The sequence below is a fragment of the Dipodomys spectabilis genome, unplaced genomic scaffold (genome assembly GCF_019054845.1).
Source record: "Dipodomys spectabilis isolate Male_0828 unplaced genomic scaffold, ASM1905484v1 ptg000640l, whole genome shotgun sequence".
NCBI lineage: Eukaryota > Metazoa > Chordata > Mammalia > Rodentia > Heteromyidae > Dipodomys > Dipodomys spectabilis.
Window position 1 is genome coordinate 47418 of NW_024871317.1, and position 15855 is coordinate 63272.

The 15855-nt window shown below is 42.0% G+C and overlaps 1 pseudogene; it reads left to right on the top strand.

Annotated features, from left to right (window-relative positions):
• Positions 1–7941: 7941 nt before the first annotated feature.
• On the top strand, positions 7942–15301 carry LOC122101208 (annotated as a pseudogene).
• The last annotated feature ends 554 nt before the right edge of the window (positions 15302–15855 follow it).

Here is a 15855-nt window from a genome sequence, read left to right on the forward strand (position 1 = left end):
TGAGGATCAGTGATTGAAGCCAACTTGGGTAGGAAAGCCTGTACGACTTTTATCTCCAATTATGTACAAAAAAACCTAGAAGTAGAGTTGTGGCTCCAGTGGTAAAGCAGTAGCCTTGAGGGGAAAAACATAAACTACAGGGATAGTATCCATTTCCTGAGTGCAAGCCCCAGAAAGGCACAGAATAAAAGAAGGAAAGACACTATGAACTTGGTTTATCTGTACCTGAGATGTCCTTGTTAGAGACGATTATGGACTGAAACTCTGAACAGGGCATACTAGGTCTGGCATTTTTTCTGCACAAACTGTGTGCACAACCATCTTAACTCCTTCGCTATTCTATAGTTGCAGGTTGCATTATCTTCTCACCATGGAAGAGGTCCAGTATTTACTTTCCCTAGGGTACCTGCTTCCTTGTCTTCTGCTCTTTATTCATGGACAGCAGTATTTTAACTGAGAATGCAAGGAGGAGGATTGGCAAGGCCTTGAAAAAGAGAATTTGCTAGAAGTGGGTGAGACGGTGGTGATAATGCCCAGGACCAGGTGAGCATTTTGGTGATGATTGGGCATGGTGTGTCATTCTTTATCAATATGCTGAGGGGCCATGGGCATGAAGAGGAGGCCTCAATGCCTCCTGGGGTCATTCAGATTACACAGATATAAGCCAGCTAATCTTCCTCTCACTTTCCCAGCATGGAGTTATGGGCCCTGCCTGGAAGGGGACTCATGCCCAAGTACTGACAGCTATCCACACAACATCCAGTTGTGTCCTCTACGTTGTTACTACATTGAGAGCAGTGCAGCACAAATCACATGGAGCATGTCTAAATCATTAAAGGGATGGGAAAGTGGTTCTATGTTATATGGACCAAGACAGACAGAGAACACCATATAAGTTCCCTTTCAGAGTCCCCACTTCTGTTCAATGGCCAAGAGAACATACAGGAAAACCTCCAGAAGGAGGAGCTATGTTCCTAACCTGGACCCTTCACTGCATGATTTCCCACAGCTTATGGATACAATAAAACTAAATCTCTCCAAGATCAGGCATGAAGTCTCTCAGAGACCATTGCCCACATCTGTGAGGAGAGCATAGGAGGTAAAATGGACTGTCAGGGAGGGGAATAGCCACAGAGTGTCTCCGTGACATCTCTGGCATCCAGTATTCAGATAATTAGGGAAAGGTTATGAAAGCATATTTGGTGTGGATAATGAATCATTGCAGCAGGTGGCACAGAGGATGGGAAAGCTAGTTGAAGAGTACATGGGTCCCATCAAGTCCCAAGATGTGCAGATCTACCATCAAGAGAGCTGGACATTATGTTGGATATGTTACATGATAGCCTTTGCTAATGCCAGGTCTTAGACACGTGTTATACTACAGCGACTCTGCTGTCTACTACCACAAATGCATCACCAAGATCATCCTAAGGAAGAACTTCATAGACATTATCATCTGATTGTGTGTGGGGTCTGGGGCGGGGGGGTGTATGTGTGGACACTAGAGATTCCACTTTGGGTCTGGACAGTGCCCCTGAGCCTCTTTTGCTCAAGGCTTGTACTATAGCTCTTAAGCCACAGCTCCACTTTCAGCTTTTTTGATATTTTATTGAAGTCTCACAAGTATTTACTTACAAGATAAACTTTAATTATGAGGTGATATGATTTTAAGGATGATATACTACTATGCAAATGCAATAAATAAAAATGGGAGGTAAAAAGACACTCTAAGGAGTATATAGGAAGTTTTATGAAAGCCATGAAAGTATATCTTAAAAAAGTGTTATTAGTGACTTAAACAGCAGTGCTAAATTTTTTGTCCTGTATAAATGAATGAAGTCAGTTATTTCTGTTTAAATGTATAATGTTATTTTTCTCTTTTTACTGTTTGTAATCCATACTATTAATATTAATAGGTGTAGGAGACTCAAGCTGAGCTGTTGAACCTGGAAAAGGTTTGAGAGGTTGGAACATCACCTGAATAGTACTCAGAAAGCTGAGAGCTGACTATGCAAAGGTTAAAACACAGCTCTGTGAAGTAAGCCAGGCCCAAAGAAATATAAGTCCCATGGTTTCCCTTATTTGAAATAACTAGTATATGTCTGAGACAAACAGAAACTGTCAGACAAGTTGATGTTACGTGAAATGAACCCCAAGATAAGGATTCAAATGTTTTTTTTTTTTCTTTCTTGAGATTGTTTCCAAAATATTTATAAAATGATTTCTTTGTTGCTTTGTATGTACCTCCCCATGGAATTAGCCCTGCTTTCACTGTAGTTGATGTTGGTATAATTTGTGGAAAGGAAGGAAAAAAAAACAAATTGTTTAAATAGGGATACTGGTGGACCCATTGCAAGAATGAGATGTACAACACGTTATGTCGAAAAGCGAAATTTACAACTTTGGGGGGGGTAGGAAGAGCTGGAGGGAGGGGTGAGGGGCACGACATGGGGAGGGATGGGAGATGGGAAGGGATAGGAAGGGAAAACCAAGGAGGAGGCAGCAATGCTTGATAAGAAATGTACTCATTATCTTGCCCATGCAATTGTAACTCCTCTGTATGGTATTTTCACAATAAAAAAAAAAAAAGAAATAAATATATAAATAAGGTTACAGGTGACCCCATTAAAACAATGAAATGTATAAGATGTTATGTTGAAAAATGAACTTTACAACTTCGGTAGGGGGTGGGGGGAAGGAAGGGGGGTTGAGAGGGGAAGGGATGGTAAGGGGAAACAAAGGAGGAGGCAACAATGCTTGATAAGAAATGTACTCACTATCTTGTCAATGTAATTGTAACTCCTCTGTATGGTATTTTCACAATTAAAAAAAAAGCACAGCTCTGGAGAGTGTTAAGCTATTGCCCCCTTCCATAGTGCTTTAAAGGCCTTGAAGCCTGGGAGGTAAAAGAATTGACAACTTAACCTAGGAAGCTAGATAAAATAGACCAAATGTCTGGATTTTCTCTAGGTTGCATTCTCCTTTCTCAAAACAAAAAGGGAACCAGTGTTTCTCACTCACTGTGGTGGCTCTGATTGCCATATAGAAGCTTCATTTTTGCATGTATCCATGGTAACCTTCCCAGTGTGAATCCAAATAAATATGATTGCTTGTATGACCTGGGGCCCAAGTGCCAGTAAGCCTTGGGACCCCAGGTCCTCATTGATTTTTTTTTCTTTTTCTCTACACCTGTCCGTGTATTTTCTAATTTTCTTCAGCTTGGTATCCTATTGCACTGCCTTGGGTTGCAATTAGCAACAAATATGAATATTCTTGAGTTGTAAAACATAAAGGCCTTACAAACTTTCTTATCCCAGATGGCTTCACACCACAATCCTCAGATCTAAGCCTTCTGAGTAGGATTACAGGCATAAGCCACTGGCAACCAGCATGCATCTGAAGACTTGATGTCAGTGAGATCTTTCTTGGGGAATGTCTGCACATCTCAGTCCTCCTCAGCTCTGTTCCTTCCTGTTACCCAAACAGAGTCAAACACTTTCACTCCTTTATGTTCAAAATCCTTGAGGTTAGTGAACAGACTTGCCTGCCATGTAGCTCCTTTCTATAAATACAATAGTGGGTTTTACTCCTTACCATCGATTAACTAAATTAACTGGGATCCACACAGAGGTGACATGTCCTTTTCTGGATTGCACACCGTACACCTATGTTTTACTTTATCTAATAAAGTTAACATAACTTATCTTGTTTGAGGGTTCTTAGTTCCCATATTTCTTCCTTCTCATCCCTCTTTCCCTTGCACAGAGGGAAGAACCATTTGGAATTGTGAAGAGTGAGTTTTTAGTCATTTTCTGAAAAGCTTTGCCAATGGATCCTGATTTCCAAGTCCTGAGTAACTGGCCTGTAAAGCCTTGTTCTTTAATCTCTCCTCAGCTGACACAAATGACCATATATATCTAAAAAAGGCTTTGGGAAATGAGTTCAGGTTATCAGTTAGGAATCCTTATTACCTGGTCACTGTGCATAAGTTGTTTTTGTTTTTTTGTTTTGTTTTGTTTGAATAGTGTACAATTAGTACCAGAATTAGACTTCCAAGTATTTTTTTGTTAATTCAAAGCTAGCAGGCTCTCTTATTTGAACCACAGATCAACTTCTGCCCCACACTCTTTATCTTTTGGTGGTAAATAGGACAGAAGTTTCCCACAGGAAGCCAAGGGCACTACACAGTATCCTCAAACCTGAGGACTGTGGTTCACAGCCAGCCTGGGCAGGAAAATCAATGAGCCTCCTATTCCCAACTAATCAGCAAAAAGAAGTGGAACTGTGGCTGAAGTGGTAGAGCAGCAACCTTGAGCATAAAAAAAGCTAAGAAAAAAAGTTTTAAAAAAGGTAAGTGAAAAACAGATCTAGCACTAAGACAACCACAAAATAAATTTTTTTAAAAAGTGCAAGAGAGCACAAAGAGTCTTAAAAATGATAAAAATTAACAAGAAACTGGTGGCTCACACTTGAAATTCTAGCTACTCAAAACACTGAAATTGAGCATTACTATTCCAAGCCAACCAGGACAGGAAAGCCCATAAAGCCCATTGTGTGTGTGTGTGTGTGTGTGTGTGTGTGTGTGTGTGTAAAAAGCCCATTTTGTGTGTGTGTGTGTGTGTGTGTGTGTGTGTGTATGAGTGTGTGTGTGATCCTTTCTGGGATATGATCTACAAGTTTTTGCTTGACCATTTCCAATCTTTTGGAGGTTAATTTGAGATAAGAGTCTCATGAACTTTCCTTGTCCCCTGACAATGAACCGCAATCAGTATAAGTCAGGACCTTGTGGGAGTGTCTATACTTACCTCCTACTAACCACCAAAACTAAAAAATGAACCAAATTGCAACTGTTACTAAAGTTTTAGAGCATTCTATCCTTCAGCAGGATTGGTGAGGCCCTAAAAACAAGACAGAGAACCAACAAATAAATAAATGTATTTGAAGAAGAAAAGAGCCAATTAGTTTTTTATAATATAGACTCATATCTTTAATCCAAGCTGAAATGTAAAGATCACAGTTCGAATCCAGCCTGGGCAGGAAAGTCCAACTAACTTCTTTTTGAGTGTGCCAGACATGGGCTTGAACTTGAGGGTTTTTACTCAAGTTTAAAAATACTACTTCCTGTATCATGTGCTTAATTGGAGATGAGACGGATGGACTTTCTAGCCCAGGCTGGCTTTAATCTGTAATCCTTAGATTTTAGGATACTGTGTAGTGCCTTGGTTCCCATGGGACTCTTATTTACTATTAACCACTAAAAGAAAAATAGAGGCGGAAGTTGAGCTGAGGCTCAAGTAGTAGAGCCTGCTAGCTTTGAAATGAAAAACAAAATACCCAACACAAAACAAAACAACCCTCAGCGAGAGTCACTAGGCCTTGAATTCAAGCCTCCCCCCCCCCAAAAAAAAAAGACCTCAGGAGTTGAGTTTTTGTTCCTGCTAGCTTTGAGCAAAAAACAAAAGGCCAAAAATCTCATGGACAGTGAAGTAGTGTGGCCTAAATGTAGAGCCTGCTAGTTTTGATCTAAAAAAAACAAGCCAGGTGCCTCTGGCTCATGCCTGTAATCCTTGCTACTCAGGAAGCTTAGATCTGAGAATCACATTTGGAAGCCAGCCTCGGCTAAAAGGTCCCCTGGTGACTGTTTTTTCCAACTAAGTAGAAGTGGCACTATGTCTGAAAATAGTAGTGTGCCTGCTGTGTCCCTGATGGACAGTTCCTAGGCATTGAGTTCAAGCCCCACAACTGACAATATCAATAAATTAATTAATTAAATACTGAGCATAAATGAGTAGGCCCTAATAATAAAGGACATGAACTTTGAAAAAGGGGGAAGGGACAATCAAATAAATGAAAAGGTGGAAAAGGAGCATATTAAGGCCTTCTAAATCAAAACTGTAATTCTACCTGCTCAGATTACTGAAAACTGAGGACTTTGGTTCAAAGCCAGCCCAGGCAGGAAAGTACAGGAGACATATTTTACTGTGTTCAGTATGGGGGCTTGAACTTGCTATGTTTTGCTCATGGCTACAGGTCTACTTCTTCCAACCTCTCGGTGGTTATTAGAGATAATTGTCTCATTGATTTTCTTGCCCAAGACTGGCATTGAAACATGATTCTCAGATTTCAGTCCTTTCTGTAATGCTCTTGACTTTCTGTTGATATTCTAATCCCCTATTAACCACAAAAAAATGCAAAAGTTGAGCTGTGGCCCAAGTAGTGAAACCAACTACTATTAAGGTAAAAATAAATAAACCTCAAGGAAAGTCATCAGGACTTAATTTCAAGACCTAAGAACCACCACTCAATTAAAAAAAAATAGAACCTCAGTCACTGTGACCTGAGTTTAAGCCCTAGAAAAAGAGCTGCAAAAAAGAAAAACAGTCTGTAGTTTACCTGTGGTCAAAGTTGTAGGTCATGGTAGTTTCAAGGGAAACAAAAAAACAGCATAATAGTTAGTGCCTAATAACAAATGCCAAAAAGAAAGAAATAATAAATAACTGAAAAGGTGAAAGAAGAGGTAATTAAAGATTTGTAAATGTTGACTCACACTTATAATTCTGAATGCTAAGGAAACAGAAATCTGTAGGTCATGGTTCAAAGCCATACTGGACAGGAAAGTCCATGAAACTTGCTTCAGTGTGTTCAGTCTAGGGACTTAAAATTGAAGTGTTTTGCTCAAGGCTACAGCTCTACTATCTTCCACCTATTAGGTTGACTGGAGTTAAGAGGCTCATTGACTTTCCTGCCCAGGCTGACTTTGAACTCTGATCCTCAGATTTCAAGCCTCTCTGTACTGCCCTGGACTACCCATGGAATTCTTGCCTCATATTAATCACTTAAAAAAGGCAGAAGTTTAGCTGTGGCTCAAGTAGTAGAGCCATCTACCCTTCAGTTAACTAAGTAAATCAATAAAACCTCAGAAAGAGAGGAGAGGAATGAGAGTGAAAGACAGAACATCTTACAGTAAGCAAAAGGAAAGAAATGTATATATCACCTGGAAGAAATAATTGTATTGTCAAAGCTTATAGAATTGTATTGTCAAAGCTAATAGAATTCACAAACTTTATCAACCATAATAATGACAATTTGCATTGTGAACGTTAAAATATGTTTGTGACTTCAACTAAATATCACTATTCCACAATATTCTGAAATAAGAGAAATTTAGGTAATCACCTAATCTCAATAATAGTAAAAATCTCAGAAAGAGTCACCAGGCCTTAATTTCAAGCCCTAACACCAACGTGCCTAACTCCGGCCAAACACACACACACACACACACACACACACACATACACAGAGCAGGAGCTGAGTTCTCACGCTTGGAGCAGAAGCCAAATGAAACAAAAAGTAGACTGTAGTAGACCTATGGCTTAAGTAATAAAGCAAGCTGCTTTTAAGAGAAAAGAAAAGAAAACCTGAGTATGAAGGCAAGGCCCTAAGCCCCTGACTCTTCCCAGAATGGAAATCAGTCATGGAATCCAACAGAACGTGCCCCTTCAGTTCTAGGCCCTCCTATCAAAAATAGATGGTAGGCTTGTTCTTGGCTTCTGGCACAAGTACCTTGTGTAGAGGAAGCCCCTCCTCTTGCTTCCTGGATCCCAGGGTTCAGCCTCTCTTGTGAGTCAGGGTGGGAGGTGGATGGCAGTGTGGCAAGAGGTTCCAAATAGAGTGGCAGCTGTGCTAATTGACTTGAGGCTGACAGCTGGATGCCAGGGTTAAGTGATAACAGGTAGCTATCTCTGATTACCCAGCAATAGGCAGACTGAGTTGGAGCACCTGCTGGCTCTGCCTATCAAGTCCACCCCATCTCCTCTGCCCCGTAACAAACAGACGTTTAAATGGGGATCTGAGTTGGCTGTGTCAGATTCCTGCTCCCCAGCCCTACCTGTTTTCCTCTGTGTACACCACTGCTGAGGACACACATCCAACTCTTTCCAGCCCTACACCGTGAGGGAGATCGTGTACATACAGGCAAGCCACTGTGGCAACCAGATTGGCGCAAAGGGGAGCATGACACTGGCCTAGGATCCTAGTCTCAAATTTAGGAGGATGAGGAGGAAGAGGATGGGGTTGGAGGGTGCAGGTTGTGGTGGTCATGTCTAGGATGAGGTAGGTGGGGCTCCATAGTAGTCCCTAACCTCCTGGAAATCAAGTCCCCCAGATAGTTTCCCCAATTTCCCTAATTTGTGTGGCCCAGGTGGGTGTGGTTTTTTAAGCAAGGCTGGGGTGGTTTCAAATCCCTTGCATGTCTTAGTCTTACCTGAGACTCAAGTCATTGTACTTAGTTTCCTGGGAATAGACTAATGCATTTTTGGTCTGATTTGAATGAAAGGAGTGCAGTGTCTTTGAGCTGACAGATACAGAGGATTCCCTTTTTGTCAACTGATGAGTATTAGATAATTGAGAACAGTTCATCCACCTTAATGCAAATTTCTCTGAGTTTTCATGCCCTATCTCAGTTCCCTTAAGTTGGGTGTTTTCTAAATCAGTGGTTGTCGGTGTATGATCTGAGGACCCTTGGGGTTCTGGAGACCCTTCTAGCTGAGTCTTCAAGTTACTGCTTTGGCAATTTCATGTCCATATAAGGCCAGGTTCTCATCATAGAATCCAAACAGAATATGGTATCCCGTAAGATGGAATAAACATAGGAGAACCCAGATGTCTTCTATTCAGCCAGATAGCAAAGAGATTAACAAAACTAAAATACCATCAATTTTTGTGCTTTTTTTAATTTAAAATATCTAATTTTTTTACAAAAATATTTGTGTCAACAGGACTTGGGTTTCTTATAGTTATTTTAAAATCCATTGTTTGGACAGTTAACATTCTAGGCCATAATACACTTCTAGTTCCATCTCAGTTTGGGGAAATGCTAAGCGATGAGCACAACATTGACTGCACTGGCAACTATTATGTAGACAGCAGCTTACAGCTGCAGAGAATCGAGGTATATTACAATGAGGCAGCTAGTGAGTGTCTCCTGTCCGGCTTCCAATACTGTGGCAGAATAGGTCCCTGGGGAATACTAATGACAAGGAAGGAGTTCCTGCCTTTCTTAGGGTGGTATTGTAGTTCGAATTTGGGGCCTCAATCTTGTAAGTCAAGTGCTGTATCCACCTGAGCCACTCCACCATATATTTTGTTTTAATTTTTGAGTATACACTTGTGAATTTCCTCAGGAAAGCCTTTTACTGAATTCCCCCTACCTGTACTTGCTGACTAGCCACACCTGGATTTTTTTTTTTTTTTGTCATGGGGCTTCAACTCTGGGCATAGGCATTGTCCTTCATCTCTTCAATCTTTCTTTTCCTTTTATTATCAGGGGTTCCTTTTTTTAGAACTCTCTGGGCTTCTGGGATAACTCCTTCTAGCTTAGTTTAATTCATTAATTCTGCTTGTTGTAACATATTTGCAAATTTTAAGTTTTTATGTTTACTATGCGTGAGCCGCAAAACCGCTTGTGAAGTTGTAGGAGTTTTTGGAGGCAGCGTCACATCAGATGATTGATTGGGGCATCGCCCACATTTAATCTTTGGTCCTAGTCTTTATTATTTAGAGAAGTCATCTCTATTGGACTGGAAAGAAACAACATGCTCTGTTCACGGATCAATAGAAAAATAGCCAAAACGAGAATAAAAGCAACGAATGTACAGCCAAGAAGAATATAGTAAGAATAAAGGTAGAGGCTATAAAGGTGCAGCCAAGTGTATGGGAAGCCTTGAACCAACACCCCCTTCCTGCAGGCATGCTTCCTTAAAGCTCTTTGTCTAACGCGATCTCATGCAGACTCCGCAGGAGGTGGCATGACACCAACTATTTCAGGTAGTTTCTTGGAGATGAGAGTCTCCCACAATTTCCTGCCCCAGCTGGCTTCAATCTGCGATCGTAAGATCTCAGACTTTTGAGTAGCTAGAATTTCACCCTTCAGCAACCAGAGCCCAGTTGCATTGCCCTCTTTAAAATACAGATTAAATTTCTAAAAAAAAATTTTGAAATTGAAAATTTTAAAATTTTAAAGAGGGATGTTCAGTCACTAATATATATGTGAAGAGTCCAAATCATAAAGCATAAATAAAGTGTCTCACCTTGAAATCTATAACACTTCTGGACTTCAGCATTTTGAATATGAATACTTAGCCAACAATAAATTCTTTTTAAGGTTTTTAAAGTAAAAAACATTGTTGTGATGTAGAAAAACCCAATAATAATGTGTAAACACTGCTTTTAAATGATATATATTGTCTTTCCTAATACAAACAACCTTACTGAAGTCTACAGAGTAGATTGTCAGTTTTTGTAACTGTCAATGTGAAATTCATTTAATTTTATATAAAGAGTTTCCATTCTACATCATTGTATACAAACAGAATCGTAGATAATTGGTTTTCCTGTGTAATAAACCAATGAAAAAGTGCAAACAAAAGGACAGAGCTATTTAATGTATTTGAGTTTTATAGATCTACATTTGGGGATGTCCTCACCTTGGTATTTTGTGTTGATATTGCTTAAGTAAGATATAAGACTTTAATCTTGTGGTTCCTTGGTTGAGAGTCGTTGTGTGGAATTGTGTCACTGCTATGAACAGTATTTTATGTTGTATCTTTATTAGATCCTGTATATCAGGCAGGATGGCCAGTTTTCTTCATGTCATTGTTTAGGAAGGGGGCAGTCTCAAACTCATGTTTATATCATTTTAACTGATATCCCTTTTGAAAAATCAGGTTAAATGGCAAATTGCAAGTAATTGCCCAAGGTTGCTCTGAGTATTTGAATACAGGGAAATGTGCTATTTGATAACAATTATTGAAACATTATAACACAAGAAATATGAATTTTATGTATTTTCCCCAGGAAAGCATTATACTTGAATTCCCCCTACATCTACTTGCTGAAGAGCCACACCTGGCTCTTTTGTTTTGTTTGTTTGTTTTTTTTGTCGGCAGTGGCACTTAAACTCTGGGCCTATGCACTGTGCCCCAACTCTTCTGTTCAAGACAAGCAGCCCTACCACTTAAGCCACAGTGCCATTTCTGGTTTTCTATTAGTTTATTGGAGATAAGAGTCTCACAGACTTTCCTGCCCAGGCTGGCTTTGAACAGTGATGATCTCCAACTTCAGAGTTGCTAAGATTATAGGCATGAGCCACTGGTGCTCTGCACCTAGCTACTTTTAATTGGGGAAGGGAAGGGATAGTGGGAGAACAACAAAGGAGTGGGTAACAATGTTCGACAATAAATGTTCTCATTTCCTTACTCATGTAACTGTAACTCCTCTATACAGCACCTTTACAATAAAAATAAAATTAACAAAAAAGAGAAAGCTTCTTGCTGATAGGCAATGATGACTCACACCAATAATCCTAGCTACTCAGGAGGCTGAGAAATGAGAATCATCGTTCAAATCCAGCCTGGGCAGGAAAGTCCCTGAGACCCTTATCTACAATAAACAACTCAGAAAACTGAGAGTTGGACTGTGGCTCAAGTGATAGAGGTGCTAGCCTTGAGCTGAAGAGCTGAGGGACAATGCCCAGGCCCAGAGTTCAAGCCCCACCATGAACAACAACAACAAAAAAAAAGGTGTTGTCATCTTTCTTTTGCCCCATTAGACTCAAAGCCTGATGCTCATCTTTGCCTCCTGAGTAGCTGAGATTTCAGCCACCATGCCCAAAGCAAAGGAATAAAATGCATGGAAATAGACAACTGCAAACGTCCTTAAAGTTGCTGAAGCCTCTTGCATGGTGATTCATTCTCAAGATATCTTTTCTGTTTCCATGTCTGAAATGCTGTAATTTCTATAATGAATGCTGAGAGCCACTTAGAATCATAAGCTCTGCTCCTAAGTTCCTTGTCAAGTATAGGCCCAAGTCAACTCTTGTTCCCACAGGCAACAAATATGTTCCTCGGGCCATCATGGTGGACCTAGAGCCTGGCACCTTAGACTTAGTAGGATCGGAACCATAGAGTTTCAGTCCAGACACTTCATATTTAGTATGTCAGCATGGTCCATAGAAGATGGCTAACAGGCACCCCTCCTTCCTAACATCCAGACACTCCAGTTCCCAGAGCTGAGCTGAGCCTTTATTCATCTAGATATCATCCTCACCTAACCCACCTATTTCAGTCCACAGGTGTCATGTCCCTGTCCACTCAATCAGCACAGATAAATACCAGTCTGCAAACAGCCTCTGAAGGGAATGATCAGCGAGCAGGGAACGCCTCCAACAAGGTTTCAGTGCTGCTGGCCATTTCAAATACCTGGCAATAACAGGGAACCATTTCAGGACACCAGAAATCAAAGCACAGCTATGTTTGAGCAAGGTGCAGACAAGTGCCTGCAGCTTAGCTTCCCTCTGACCATTCTGTTCTCCTGTTCCTCCTGTGAAAGTAAGTACTTTTCCAGTATTGAGGCAGGCTCTGTTCATTTTTTTTGGTCGGTCGTGGGGCTTGAACTCTGGGCCTGAGCACTGTACCTCAGCTCTTCAGCACAAGGCAAGCACTCTACCGCTTGAACCACAGCATCCCTTCTGGCTTTTTCTGTTTATGTGGTGTTGAGGAATCGATCCCAGGGCCTTGTGCATGTGAGGCAAGCACTCTACCACTGAGACCCCTTCCCATCACCAGGCTCTGTTCATTTTTAGAAGTACGTGGTTTGGGTTAAAATGTATCTTCCTCCACATTGTCTTTACTTTCTTTAGAACCTGGGTGATTTGTAGGGTCCCAGATACATTGAAAACATTTCCTGGGGGCTAGGAAGGTGGCTCAGCAGTACCGTGCTTGCCTTGCATGCATGAGGCCCTGGGTTCGATTCCTCAGCACCATATAATCAGGAAAAAAAGCCAGAAGTGGTGCTGTGGCTTAAGTGGTAGAGCACTAGCCTTGAGCTGAAGAGCTGAGAGACAGCGCCCAGGCCCAGAGTTCAGGCCCACGACTAGACCCCAAAAAAGAAAACATTTCCTTTATTTCACCAGTGTATCTAAAATAATAGCCAAAGTTGCTCAGAGGAGCCTATAGTCTTCACAATGCATATAGCAAAGTCATTATTTCTGGAGTATGTGTCTCATCATGTCTTTGTGTCTGATAGGCCAGAACAGAGCAGGCAATAACTGGGCCAAGGGCCACTACACAGAGGGAACCGAGCTGGTGGAGTCTGTGCTGGAAGTGGTGAGCAGAAAGGTGTGTCTGTCTCCAGGGTTTCTAGCTGGCCTACTCCCTGGGAGGTAGCACCAGGTCAGGCATGGGCACCCTGAGTCTCAACAAGATCCGAGAGGAGTTCCCAGACAGCATCATGAACACCTTCAGTGTCATGCCCTTGCCCAAGATGTTGGACACTGGCACCTTAGACTCAGTGAGATTGGAACAATTTGGCCAGAGTTTCAGACCAGACAACTTCATATTTGATATGTCATCATAGTCCATGGGAGATGGCTAACGGGCACCCCTCCTCCCTAACATCCAGACACTCTAGTTCCCAGTGCTGGGCTGAGCCTTTATTCACCTAACCCTATCATCCTCACCTAACCCTACAACACCATCTTGTCTGTCCACCAGTTGGTGGAAAATGTAGATGAAACATTCTGCATTGACAACAAGGCCCTGTATGACATCTGTTTTTGCACCCTGAAGCTGCCCATGCCCACCTATGGAGACCTGAACCACCTGGTGTTGGCTATCATGATCAAGGTCACCACCTGCCTGCGCTTCCCTGCCCAGCTGAGTGCAGACCTGCGCAAGCTGGCTGTGAACACGGTGTCCTTGCCCTGCCTGCGCTTCTTCATGCCTGGCCTTGCACCCCTGACAAGCCGTGCCAGCCAGCAGTACAATGCTCTCTCAGTGCCCAAGCTCACCCAGCAGATGTTTACACCAAGAACACGATGGTCACCTGTGATCCCCGCCATGGCTTCTACCTGACAGCGGCTGCCATCTTCCGAGACCGCATGTCCATGAAGGAGGTGGATGAGCAGATGCTCAACTTGCAGAACAAGAACAGCAGCTACTTTGCAGAATGGATCCCCAACAACGTGAAGACACTTGTGTGTGACATTCCCACACATGGCCTCACGATGTTGGCCACATTCATTGGCAACAACACGGCCATCCAGGAACCCTTCAAGCACACCTCAGAGCAGTTCAGTGCCATGTTGCAACACAAGGCATTCTTGCACTGGTATACAAGCGAGGGCATGCATGAGATGGAGTTCACTGAGGCTGAAAGCAACATCAATGACCCGGTGTCCAAGTACCAGCAAATCAAAGATGCCACTGCTGATGAACAGGGGGAATTTGAAGAAGTCTTGTGGAAGAAGAGGTTTAAGATTTCCCATTGCTAGCAGTGCAACAGGAATGCCAGGGCCTGCCTACTGCTTCTCAAATAAATGGTGCTATCCTGAGCTTCTGTTGTCCTGCAGTGGGACCTTGCTATGTATCATCATGCTCAGCCTTCTCTGTCAGGAACTCACTGACAGTGAATGTAAAAATGCAGATTTCTTTTAAATATGATTGTTTTAAAACCCTATTTGTATAAATAAAGAAGTATACATTTTATACCCTGAGCCCTTATTCTTCTTTAGAATCCTTTTTATTCTTTCAGTGTATTTGAAATATAAATTTGGACAGAAGGATTTAATCTTAGCAATATAGGACTGGTGCTCAAGAGGAGTATTAAATTCATGGTTTTTCTGCTATTTTGAAGAGGAGGATGACAAGTGCCAATGTTGTTGTTTTTCCTCCTGGCCCAGTTTTATAGTTTTCAATCTCTCAAAAGCATGCAACTAGCAAAAAAGCAGTTTGAAGAGAAAGAAAACTAGATCCAGATGCTACTTCTCCTTCAGACAACCACAGGTTCTTGTCTCATGTCCCATCAGAGGGATTTCAGTCACATTCCCCAGAAACAGTATCAGGAACACTGATCCCTGTGTTTAGAGTTCAGTTGGCAATGAAGCAGCACTCACAGGATGAGTGCAAGTTCCTGGTTGCCAGGATAGTTTCTCAAGGTGTCTGGCAGCTTTAAGTACAGAAGTGATTCTAGATGTTTGAGGGAGTGAGAGGCTGAGAAGCTGACCAGTCCCATAGTGTATCAAGAACTGCTTGACACAGTACTTCCAAGTCAAGGAGAGGAGGGGAGACATGGCCTGTCCCAATGACCCATTCTCATGTTCATTTTTCCAGCAGTCAAAGCTGTCTGAGGCCCACAGGGTGTTGTAAGGATATAAGGGATGGATGGATCTAGCCTGTTGGGTATGTTTACATGAGTGAAACAGAAATCTCAATTGCTTAGAACCTACAATGGCCAGGAAGAGGGTGAACACTTCTGTTTTCACTGGAGGCCAAATCAATCACTGGTTCTTTTTGCCAGAATCTTTCACTCTTCTTTCAGTGAGGCTCCAGGCAGGTTGTCTGTGCCAAGCATTCCTCCATGGCCACCAATAACCTGTAAGAGTACCTTTTTCTTCAGAAAAAGGGCTATGGGAATACTGCAACTTATAGAAAGCTCTAAGGAAAAGGTACTTCTGGGTGAGGTGCAAGTACCTTGTTGCTAGTAAAGTTGGGAGATGGTAAGTTCCGTAAGTTTTCCTCTACCAGGCCTGAGGTTGGGGTAGGGTAGGGAGGGGTGGGATAGAGATCTTTAAGCCAAGCTGGTCTCACTCATTAGAAAGTAAACTGTCCCAGAGAGTGATCTGTGACTAGAAGCAGGTTATTTTGTGTCCTTGCCCCAGGGAGATCAAAGTGCAAATAGCTTCCATTGTGGGAGTCCTATGGAGTAAGTATTGATACCCCTGGGTCTCTAGTCCTAGAACTGACCAGGTTGGATAAACCCAAATCTTCTAAGGCTGCTGGGTCAGAACTGAAGGCAGGC